Source organism: Bos taurus, chromosome 3 (genome assembly GCF_002263795.3).
Source record: "Bos taurus isolate L1 Dominette 01449 registration number 42190680 breed Hereford chromosome 3, ARS-UCD2.0, whole genome shotgun sequence".
NCBI lineage: Eukaryota > Metazoa > Chordata > Mammalia > Artiodactyla > Bovidae > Bos > Bos taurus.
Genome location: NC_037330.1, coordinates 112,358,341 through 112,369,515, shown reverse-complemented (window position 1 = coordinate 112,369,515; position 11,175 = coordinate 112,358,341). Strand labels below are relative to the sequence as shown.

The 11,175-nt window shown below is 48.4% G+C and overlaps 1 long non-coding RNA gene across 1 annotated transcript; it reads right to left on the bottom strand.

The window, feature by feature from the left end:
- Nucleotides 1-483: 483 nt before the first annotated feature.
- On the bottom strand, nucleotides 484-9,697 carry LOC104971852 (uncharacterized). Its single transcript, XR_009494033.1, has 2 exons — nucleotides 8,287-9,697; nucleotides 484-739 (listed from the first exon to the last, which is right to left on the bottom strand). It is a non-coding gene; the product is annotated as an uncharacterized lncRNA (long non-coding RNA).
- Nucleotides 9,698-11,175: the final 1,478 nt, after the last annotated feature.

Below are 11,175 nucleotides of genomic sequence, written 5' to 3'. Positions count from 1 at the left end.
ACTGCAGTTTGGTGCAGTTTAATTTACAATCATACCTTCTAAGCTGCCTCAGTGAGACCTGGGTGGCCCAATGGTTACAATTCTAAGTGCAGCAGTGCCTAATAGGAAAGAGTCCCACAGGAGGGAAGGCTAGAAGGCGTAAGGCAGGAGACTACACCATCAGTAACACACGATCCGAAAGGGTGGTCTTAGGGGACAAGGGGTGTGAAATGAACAAAACGTCCCAGTAATTTAATGGCAGATCTAGAAGAGAGCGTTTATAGCTATTCTGGGACTCTCCAACAAAACGCTTTTCCTGGATGCATAGGCATTCATAATACTGCTCACTCTCAGTCCAAGCTCTGGCTTGTACACGTGGTCACGACGCCCTTTGTACAGCAGAGGCGAGCATGACAGAGTGCCCGGGAGGTACCTGGACAGCACACAGCAAGACCAAAGGCTGAACTCCCCCCACAGAACCCTGTAAAAAAAAAGGTCTGTCTATTACAAAGTCACGTGTTCCATTTATTCCGCTTTATAAAGTCAGCAACGCTGGAGGGTGTCTAGAGGAATCTGTCCTTCAGGAATGAGTGCAAAAGGGGAGCACGCAGCTCAGGGACGTCCCTTTGCTGAGCAGACGGAGGGGCCAGCCGGAGACCTCCCATCCGCTTCGGACAAACACGCACATACAGGAAAGGATTACTGCCAGCTTGTGTACTCTCACAAGGTGATTTCTGTATTTCAAAAGCGTGAATTGTCCCTGAGAGAAAAAAATGGGAGAAAAGAGGGCATTCAACACACAAAGAAGCAAGAGGTAAACAGGGTAAGGGACTGTTTTCTATGCCAAAAAATAGTCAATAATGAGAATGTCTGGATTATAGAACTGTTTTGGCATTTCAAATGAACTTGAGAAACTTCCCTTTCTATCCTGTCACTTCTAACCATCTTTCCTGCCTGTTTCCCACTGCTATGCTAATCATTTAATTTCCAAGCTTAGAACTCTCCACTGTGCCCTTCCCTACCCACCACGCGGGATATAATACAAGGAAACGTAAGATCCTCTACAACTCAACTCCTGTCAACTGGCATCCTCTTTCCCTCTCCCCACCTACCAGAGCAACCCAGATTCCCATATCTGTGCTACGTGCAAACACCACCCCTTAGCCTAAGGCACCATTCCTCCCACACCTGTTTCTTCTACTACATAGAGGGGGTCCTAGACTGGTGTCTTATTAACCTTTGTATCCTCAGCAACAATGACAAGTTGCTGGATTGATGTTAAATGAAAAAAAAGATGAAAGGACGGAAGAAATGTCTTCTTGCCTTATAAGTTTAGTCAAAAGTACATCAGGGGCTACCCTTTCAGGAGCAGTGAAACTACCCTCAGTGTTGGGTTCTGGTTTGCTACGACTTCAAACTCACTTATTTGTGACTTAAGTGAAGATACTGTTTTGAGATAAGAATGATGTGTCAGTTCAGTTCAGTTGCTCAGTCATGTCCAACTCTTTGCAACCCCATGGACTGCAGCAAGCCAGGATTCCCTGTCCATCACCAACTCCCAGAGCTTATTCAAACTCATGTCCATCAACTTGGTGATGCCATCAAACCATCTCATCCTCTGTCGTCCCCTTCTCTTCCTGCCTTCAATCTTTCCCAGCATCAGGGTCTTTTCCAATGAGTCAGTTTTTCACATCAGGTGGCCAAAGTATTGGAGGTTCAACTTCAGCATCAGTCCTTCCAATGAATATTCAGGATTGATTTCCTTCAGGATTGATTTCCTTCAGGATTGACTGGCTGGATCTCTTTGCAGCCCAAGGGACTCTCACGAGTCTTCTCCAACACCACAGTTCAAAAGCATCAATTCTTCAGTGCTCAGCTTTCTTCACAGTCCAACTCTCACATCCATACATGACTACTGGAAAAACCATAGCCTTGACTAGACGGACCTTTGTTGGCAAAGTAAGTCTCATATTAAAAAGTCTCCTTTTTAATATGCTGTCTAGGTTGGTCATAACTTTTCTTCCAAGCAGCAAACATCTTTTAATTTCATGGCTACAGTCACTATCTGCAGTGATTTTGGAGCCCAAGAAAATAAAGTCTGTCACTGTTTCCATTGTTCCCCATGTCTCTGCCATGACACTGAATGCCATAATCTTCGTTTATTTAATGTTGAGTTTTAAACCAGCTTTTACACTCTCCTCTTTCACTTTTATCAAGATGCTCTTTAGTTTTTTGCTTTCTTCCATAAGGGTGGTATCATCTGCATATATGAGGTTATTGATATTTCTCCCGGCAATCTCTGACTCCAGCTTGTGCTTCTTCCAGCCCAGCATTTTGCAGGATGTACTCTGCGTAGAAGTTAAATAAGCAGAGTGACAATACACAGCCTCGACGTACTCCTTTCCCTATTTGGAACCAGTCTGTTGTTCCATGTCCGGTTCTAACTGTTGCTTCTTGACCTGCATACAGGTTTCTCAGGAGGCAGGTAAGGTGGCCTGGTATTCCCATCTCTTGAATAATTTTCCATGGTTGGTTGTGATCACAAGTCAAAGGCTTTAGTATAGTCAATAAAGCAGAAGTAGATGTTTTTCTGGAATTCTTTCGCTTTTTTGATGATCCAACAGATGTTGTCAATTTGATCTCTGGTTCCTCTGCCTTTCCTAAATCCAGCTTGCATGAATGAAGTGTATCAGGATAGTATGTGTAGTCATTCATAAACACTAGCCGCTGAGTTAGCCGAGTGGCTCCTGCTGGGGGCTCATCAATAAAAACAGATAAAGAAGGAAGCATGGTAAGGACATTTAGACCACAAATACTGAGTGTAGTGTGAGGAATATCCGAGTTTCCAATTGAACAAAGCTGTCTTTTGCTGATCTTGCTCTCTGAAGATCTTGAGCCTCTCGCTCCTGCAGTGACCAAGGCGACTCTTTGGTGGGCAGTGGTGTTAAACCCTGCAGCAGTCTCTGAAGAGAAGGGACATTCGCTCTGCTGTGGTAAAGCTGACTCCTTTAGCAGTGGAGGCAAAATGTTTAGCGGGCCTGCAAAGATCAGCCTGCCCATCCACCAGTACTGGAGTTTTCTAGCAACAACTGACTTTTATTTTTGAGCTGGCAGCTGGACTTCAGTTCCTGATTGGCAAAGCTCTCTCACCCAGTGCCAATTCATGTAAAGGTACACCTGGAACTAAATTTGGACTTTATTCCCTTCATCTCCCTATGCCTGGAACAATACTGTGAGTAATCTATCACTGGTTTGGAGTATCTTACGTTATTTCTTTACTAGCTAAAAAGAGACATCAGATGCTACTGGCTTACGAAATTACTGTAACTCCCACAGTGGGCCCGTGTTAAATAAACTACTGGCAAAGAAAATCTGTCTCTGAGCATATACTGTCACCGTCCAAAACAAAATACTAAGAGTGTCAGTGAACCCAAAATTCACTGATCTAGACAAAAAGATAAATGGAAGGTGAATTCACAAAGATAGTAAGAATGCTGTTTAGTTTAGAGCTGGACCATCAACTTACGGATCTTTTCTGAAATCACTTTCCTGGCCCTACCCAGTCACACGGAATTTGGCAATTCTCAGGACAGGTACTAGAAGTAATTCAGACACAGGAATACCTCGGAGCTATTGTGGGTTTGATTCCACATCACAGCAATAAAGCAAGTGTCACAAGAAATGGAGTCACACAGATTGTTTGGTTTCTCAGTGCATTTAAAAGTTATGTTGACACTACACTGTAGTCTATTAAGAGGAAATTAGCAATATGTCTAAAAAAAATACGTATCTTAATTCAAACCTTCGAGTGGACAAACTGCATATGTGCTGGGGTGCCTGCTCTGCCCATTTCACAGCCCTGGCTGCAGGATATACTCCAGAGGTCATGCACTGCGCCACACCCAGCCCCAGCCCCTCCCTGACCAAGGCAGGACAGTGAAGGACACTGGTAGCCCAGCCTGGCCAACAACCTGTGCCTCGGTGCCTCCCTCAGCTTCCTCCCTCAGCTTCTCAACCAGGCTGTGAAAGATCTTACAAGATTCAGGAGCTGGGGCAGTCAGTCATATGAGTCGCATGTAAGAACAGTCATGAGGGAATAAAGACAATAAGCAAAAGCAGAGAAGGCCAGGAGGGGCAAAGGGGATGGAGCAGATGAGCAGAGTGGAGAGGAGAATGGGGTTTTTCGTGATGCTGCCTTCTCTTTGGCGTCCCTGCATGCCTGGGAGACCTAATGGTGCTTATAGTAACTCCTTCCCCGTTATGAAATTTGAGTCTGTAGGGTTTCCTTTTGAAGAGGGACCTGTCCTTGCATCCAAGTCCCACAACATTCACAAGCACACTGTGTGTATCAGATACTATGGAATACCCAACACACAGTCCTCTCCCTCCTTTTTGTCCAGTGGTACCAGCCCACCTGCAGTCCCCAGCCTCACCCCTCCGTTGCACTCATCACCTGGGCTCTCAAGGAGCTCCTCTTCCCCTACTTAACTTGTCCTTTAGGACCCAGACTAAGGGGCGCTTTCTCTTGAAAATATTCCCTGATGTCTCTCTAGGCTGAGTTGGGACCCTGTCGCCTAAACATCCCCACATCAATGTTTGCACTTGTCCTATTCTGTCAGTTTTTTTGTCTCCTGATTACAAATAGTTCACTAGTCTTTTTTTCTTTTTTTCACCGCTTAGGGCCAAGACCAGAGAAGGCAACGGCACCCCACTCCAGTACTCTTGCCTGGAAACTCCCATGGACGGAGGAGCCTGGTAGGCTATAGTCCATGGGGTAGCGAAGAGTTGGACACGACTGAGTGACTTCACTTTCACTTTTCACTTTTATGCATTGGAGAAGAAAATGGCAACCCACTCCAGTGTTCTTGCCTGGAGAATCCCAGGGACGGGGGAGCCTGGTGGGCTGCTGTCTATGGGATCGCACAGAGTTGGATACAACTGAAGTGACTTGGCAGCAGTAGCAGCAGCAGGGCCAAGACAGCTCCTAATTCTCTTCTTTAGGGCATACCCCCAGGGACTCAAACCATTTCTCTCTTCTCAGCCCTCAACTTCCCGCTATACCATCTGGAGACCTTTCCCTTCAACCTTGGTTGAAAAGGGCACAGTTGCTCTAACCCCTCACATTTTGCTAGCTCCAAGCAAAGCATGTAAGTTCCTTTCTTTTTAGTGCTTTTGGTGCTAACCACTACTGGGAAACAGAAAAATAATAACAACAATAATTATGTCAGAGAATAAACAATGCTATTGTGACCCCTGGTCCCCAGCTCCCGACTCCCTTCTAAAACAGTAACTAGAAACCCTAACAGACCTTCATCTAATGCTGTTATTTCTTGAGCGTAGAGCTAAGCAATCTCTGCTCTCCAGGACAACACTTAAGGCAAGTTATTTGCATCCTATCTTCAGAGGCTACTTTTCCCAGCTGGATGCTGGATTTGAGCAAAGATACTATCCAGGTGGAAATATCATTGCTCCTTAGACTCAGGCAGGCAATGAGCATCTGAGGCTATCCATGCTGAGTGGCGCCTGATCAGCTCACCAAGCTTCTGCCCAGGTATGTCCTCATACTCTGACTGGACAATTCATTCCAGGTAGGAAATTGGGCTAATCCACCTTCACATGTCCAGTATCAGGAAATGCGGGCAGAAAACAAACATGTTTAACACATGGATTTCTAAAATCAAGGTAATACAAGGCAGAATAATAAGTGCCAAAGAAGTGGTTCAGATATTAGGTAAGAATAGGCCAAAGCTAACAAAAGGAGAACAAGGGCAAAATAATATCTGGCACCTGGATTTGAAAACCAAGTTCAACCCAGTAGGGAGTGCAGTACTTAGAAAGCATCTTAACTGTTTTACATATGAATAGGATCGATAGCAATGATACCTACTGACTTGATGGTGGAGGGAGGCGGGGGAAGGAGGGGGTGTGTGAGGGGGTTAGGTTAAATAAGAAGGCCACACAGAAAAGGAGACTAGCACTCCTCTGTAATCTGAACCCATCAGATTAGACTAGACAAGTCCAGGCACTGGATTTGTAGGACTCTGGCAAACCGAAACAAGTCCACATGTCCTTAGGAGCCACGTGGTGAAGAGTATAGAGACCAAACAAGAAACCTGTGGTCTAAAAACTGCACATTTTTGCATTAAAAAAAAAAAAAAACACAAAAACCCTAAGGGCTGGAGTGCTTTCTTCAGTTGCTAATTTCTAACGAAAGTTTACTCTTTTTCTCATGAATAGCTAGAAGACAGATGTTTAAAAAAATCTGGCTCAGTATAATGAATAGTTAATAATTGGAACTAATTAAAAATGACCCAGGTTAGGGACTTCCCAGATGGTTCAGTGGTTAAGATCTCACACTTTCAATGTAGGGGGCTTGAGTTCAAACTTTGGTCAGGGAACTAAGATCCCACGAGCCACAAGGCACAGCCAAAAAAAAAAAAAAAAGAATCCAGGTTAAATTTTGTCAAGGTGTACTTTAACCAACATTAAACAACCTGGGTATGAATCTCACCATATGTGGCCCTTCCTGTTGTGGGCAACTTATTTCATCTCAGAGAGTCTCATTTTCCTTATTTGTAAAACAAAGTAACAAGATCCCCCTTACAGGGTTGTTCGAATCAGTTAATATGTGAAAAGCAGCAAAGTGCCTATGGAAGCCATTACTGCCATTCTCAAATTAGCTTGTCGCAGACCAAGAAATAAGAAATGATTTGCGTAGGACTGGGCCAGATGACCCATGAAGTATCTTAAGATGAAATTTTGATTTCTTCGGTTTGGTGGAGAAAGGAGTATAGGGTTGGCAGAAAGCTCCATTGTGGCAGGACTTCAATCTGGAGCTAAGAGTTGCAGGGTTTAGGATGGGGTTTTTGTTGTTCAGTCACTAAGTTGTGTCCGACTCTTGCAACCCCCTGGACTATAGCCTGCTAGGCTCCTCTGTCCATGGGATTTACCAGGCAAGCATACTGGAGTGGGTTGCCATTTCCTTCTCCAGGGGATCTCCTTGACCCAGGGATCGAACCTGCGTCTCCTGCACTGGCAGGTGGATCCTTTACCAGTGATCCACCAGGAAAGTCCCTGATGACGGGGGGTGGGGCGGTGGTAGTCAGTATAGGGCTGAGCTCAGCTACACAGTAGGCCACAGAAGCAAACTCCCAAAGACTTTTTTCAAGTAGTAGAGCCCTCTCAGCAACCAGGAAACGTTCCTGAAGAGCTGCCAAGAGTGCTGGAATCCAGGATCTCTGAATCTGCACACCCGCACTCACTGACCTGGAAAAACTCCAAGTTCTCCTCAGCACCAGTGGGTCACAAACTAAACTAAAAGTGATTCCATTTTACACGTATATCTCACTATTTAACAAGTTACAAAGTACCTTTAAGCATTGGTGACTGTGATTTCAGCCTCACCACACCCAGTGCAGCAGCAAGACACTAATCACTAATTCGGTTTGGGTTTAGAGACTGGGTAAATTTCCTGCTGTCAAATAACTGGTAACTGGTGGGTCTGAGACTGGAAGTCTAGGTCTTCGGAAGAGAAGATAGATTTACTGCTAGACTACTAGAAGAGAGCCAAGAACAAAAATCTACCTCCAGGTAGAATCGCTGGAGGGAAATGTGCAAAAATATTATGCTTTGCACCTGCAAACTGATGCTGGAACTAGGACTCAAACAATAGATAAGATTCACCCGTTGGGCAAGAAACTGAGATCTGGGAGAGAATGTTGGAAGAGGGGGAAAGGAGGGGAAGGATACTCAGAAGATGATGAAATTTTCCTAACAGCCCAGCCGCTGGGCTAAACGAGGCAGCCACATTACCTCACTGCATCCTCGCAACTCTCTGACATGGGCTCTGTTATGGTCCCTACTTTGCAAATGAGAAAAGAGACTCAGAGGAGAGGTGACCTGCCTAAGCCAGAAGGGTGTGTGAAAAAAGCTGGATTCAGTGGCAGGGCGGCCAGGCTGCGCAAACACCCAAACCGCCGAGGTCTCTGCCACTCCACGCCGCGGGTAACCCGCACCCGGGCTGGGCGTCCGAAAACCTCCTTCCGGGCCGCACGGCCACCTCCTGACCCCCGGACACCGCACTTCGCCCTGGGTCCGTGCGACCCTGGGGAGCCCGAGACCCCCGCATCCCTCGTCCCTAAGCTCCTCATCTCCGCTGGCCGCCCAGCCCGCTGCCCAAGTCAGAGAGCGTGGCCTGTGCCTCAGTTTGCGCCGCCCGCACTGCGGGAGGGGGTGGGCGCAAAGAACAGATTGGGGGAAGGGGCCAGGCGGGCGGCCACGCGCCACTCACGCGTCGAACTTATTCACCCTCTCTGCTAACACCGTCACCGCCTCACGGCGTGGCTTCGCTCCATCAGGTCCCTCCGCCTTGGGTCCCACCACTTCCGGTTGCTAAGAGCACAGCGGAACGTTGGCGCGTAGGGCGGGTAGGGGGCGGATATCCCGAGACGCCTTCTTCCTGCGCGGAGGCGTTCAGGTTTGGCGGCTGCGCGGCGTGAGGTCGGGTTTCTGTTCCTGCCCCGGTCCTTGTTCCTGCCTGCCTCCCGTCCGGTTTAGCCAAGTGCGTCCTGTCCGTTTCCCGAGGCTAGCTCCGAGAAGGGCCGCTCCGAGTCGTTGAGGGAGCAGGATCTTGTTAGAAATCCCGACTCCATCCACGGTGGGGCTGCGCAATCCTGGACTTTCTCCTAACCTCCCTGACGCTGTTTCCTTGGTACTGACCATCCTATGCTGTAGAACCCATATCTTCACGTTGCCTTGGGGATTGATCGAGATAGTCGGTGTCAGGCTCTAGACAAAGTAGCCCTCCAGAAATGGTAGCGGTTGTTTATCTTTGCTTACTTCTGCCAGGAGCTGCAGAGCTCCTCTCCACCTTCGGAGGCAGTCAGAGAAGGTGAGGCATTCACCCCAGGTGGCTGAGCTTGTAAGACTGTTACAGGAACCAGCGGTGGTCGCTCCATCATCGAATTACCTGCTGCTCCAAATGCACAGCAGTGCGTGCAGCGCGCACACACACGCTCTGGAGTAAATGCAATGAACCTGCTGATGAGCGATCCCGAAAGCCAGCAACCCTGGCTATTTCCGGGGTCTCTTCCCTCCACAACAATGTCCCGTTGTCAGGTGTTTATGTGACATTGTAACATTTTAAATCTTCACCGGCACCTTTGATCCTGTGATGAAGGTAAATAGGAACCGATATCTGTGCCCATAACAGATGAAGACACAGGTTCAGGAAACACAAATGTTCTTGTGTCCTATCACCAGTAGATCTCAGGGCTCAAGCTCCAGCCATACTCTCAAAGCATGGCCTTACCGAAACCTCCCCCACGCCTCTGCCCCAAAGACCAGCTAGCCACCTTGTTTCCTAACTGGGGCCAGGGAGGCTGGTCAGGGTCTCCTCTCAGCTTCCCTACTTCCTGCCCTTCCTCTTCTTTGTCTTAACCATCCCTTGAGACCAGTGCGGATTCCCTGGCCTTTGAGAAGAGAAGGAAGAGGTGTCATTTTCCAAGCCATAGAACTTTCTTAGAATGTCTAAGATTGGGTCAGAGTTGGGAATTCTGAACTCCAAACCTTATTTATCCATCATTGTTCTGGCAAGCCCCTCTTACTCTAGGCCCCAGTTTGCCCAACCTATACATAGGGGAATAGTGACTCTTGCTTATTCGTGATGCTATGAGGAGCTCTTGACAATGAAAAAAAGAGAGTAAAACTCATAAAATGTTTGGTGCCTACAGCCCCCAGAAAGCAGGCAGATGCCAGGTGGAGTGGGCTGCCTCCCTTCTTTTGAGAGAGCACTGGCCGCCACTCTTCACTTCTCTCTTGACTCCCCTCCTTCAAGAGGCTGCAGGGAACTTGTAAAAGGGAAGGGAGGCCCAGGCCTGGAGGGCCAGGGCCTTGTCTAGCTGGGGACAGAAGAAACAGAGTCCTTAGGGCTTCAGAAGTGATGGGAGTTGACAACACTTTGCTGAAGTCAGGGGAGTGCCAGGACGAGCAAGCCAGTGCCTCGTGCATGCTGATTCCACTAGGGCACTCTGCCCACATGCCAGCCCCGACCACTCCCGGGTTCCAGCTCTGTCTCTTTATTTCCCCAGCTTTCCTCACATAGCCCCCGAGGGTGTTTCCCAAAGCACGTACTCTTGACCTCAGCATCAGAAGACAGCTGATAAGACTCCACATGGCTAGCAGCGATCCTTCAGCTCAGTCAGAGGAGGGCACATAGGAGCAGGGGGTCCCCAGGAAATGGCAGGGTGGACACTCAGTTGTAGTGGGCCATGGGGAAGATGGGGTCTTTCACTCTCCGTTTTCTGCAGGCAGCAGGCTGGGGTGGGCACAGGGACTGGGGGCGGGCAGCCCATGGGACCCAGCTGCAGGGCAGCCAGCCTGTACCCACAGGAGCACCACTCTGCAGAGATGGATGCTCGATGCCCCTCCTGCCAAAACCGGAGTCATTATCAGTGAGGAAGATCAGCTTTCCTGGGCCTTTAAATTACATGCATTTTATGGTTTACTGTTACTGTTGGCTTCCCTGATGGGTCAGATGGTAAAGAATCCACCTGGGTTCGATCCCTGGGTTGGGAAGATCTCCTGGAGGACAGCAGAACAACCCACACGAAGATTCTTGCCTGGAGAATCCCCATGGGCAGAGGAGCCTGCTGGACTACAGTCCATGGGGTCGCAAACAGTGGGACACGAATGAGTGATATAAATGTTGACATATGGTTTACAGGCGTTTTCACCTTGAGTGACACGGGAGGGGCGTGGTCTTGGTCTGGCCCCGCCCACACAGCCAGGTCCAGGAGGGGCCTTGGATGGAATTACCTGTGAAGGCCTCGGGGTCGATGAAAATTCACTCGATGGTCTGACCGTCTTCCTGGCTCAGCTGCAAATTGATCTGCTTGGTGCTGTAGGTCTGGGAGATGGGTAGGGAAAGTAGACAAACTGGAGTGTGTGTAGACTCACCCAGGAGGTCACATAGACCATCACCTGAGGGCAACTGTGGGCAGTTTTGCCTCAAAAAGCGCAGTCAAGAATTTCTGAGTTCTCCACAAAACCTTGGCATGATATGGGGCGGTGGGGGTAGGGGGCGTGGCAGGGAGTCAACTCTTGGAGTCTGGAAAAGTTTGAGTTGAAGGACCAGGAGGCTGCAGCTCCGGTGCGCCCCCTGGTGGCGAGAGCCCAGGTCCCTCTCTCCCACGGTCT